This window comes from Camelus dromedarius, chromosome 3, assembly GCF_036321535.1.
Source record: "Camelus dromedarius isolate mCamDro1 chromosome 3, mCamDro1.pat, whole genome shotgun sequence".
NCBI lineage: Eukaryota > Metazoa > Chordata > Mammalia > Artiodactyla > Camelidae > Camelus > Camelus dromedarius.
Genome location: NC_087438.1, coordinates 16,106,546 through 16,107,205, shown reverse-complemented (window position 1 = coordinate 16,107,205; position 660 = coordinate 16,106,546). Strand labels below are relative to the sequence as shown.

At 30.8% G+C, this 660-nt stretch overlaps 1 non-coding gene across 1 annotated transcript; it reads left to right on the top strand.

The window, feature by feature from the left end:
• The first annotated feature begins 244 nt into the window (after positions 1 to 244).
• TRNAI-GAU (transfer RNA isoleucine (anticodon GAU)) lies at positions 245 to 318 on the top strand. Its single transcript has one exon. It is a non-coding gene; the product is annotated as a tRNA-Ile (tRNA).
• Positions 319 to 660: the final 342 nt, after the last annotated feature.

The window sequence follows — 660 nt, the reverse complement described above, 5'->3', positions numbered from 1 at the left end:
CATTACTGTATAAAGAGATTCCTATTTCCTTAATACTGTAGAGTTTAGAGTTTGTAGTTCGATCGATCTATCTATCTATCTATCTATCTATCTATCTATCTATCTATCTATTTTTCTTTTGTTTTACTGTTGATGGGTTTCAAGACATATTGTCAGATACAGAAATCAAAATAAAAGCAAACGGTCATAAGGAAGCTTTGCCCCTGCTCTACACTGAATGATACATTAAGAATCAATTTGTAGGGGAGGGTACAGCTCAAGTGGTAGAGCACGTGCCTGATAAGCATGAGGTCCTGGGTTCAATCCCCAGTACCTCCTCTAAAAATAAATACACCTAATCACTTCTCCCTACCAAGATAAAATAAAATGATACAATAGTAAATAAATAAATAAAATATTAAGATTAAGAATCAATTTGTATAAAATTTATAAAAACAATAAAAAAAAAAACCCTCTCCTAAATCTGTCTATAAACTAGATTGGAAACCTAGTGTAAGAAGTTATCATAATTCTCAAATTCTGAAACTGATCCAATGTTTAAAAGCTTATTATATTTAGCAACATTTTTGGAAAATATCCCAAATGCCTTACTTATGGTATCTTTGGGAAGCGGAAATGTACAGAATCACTTAGATAATTTAAAAAATTGAAGTCAGTCTT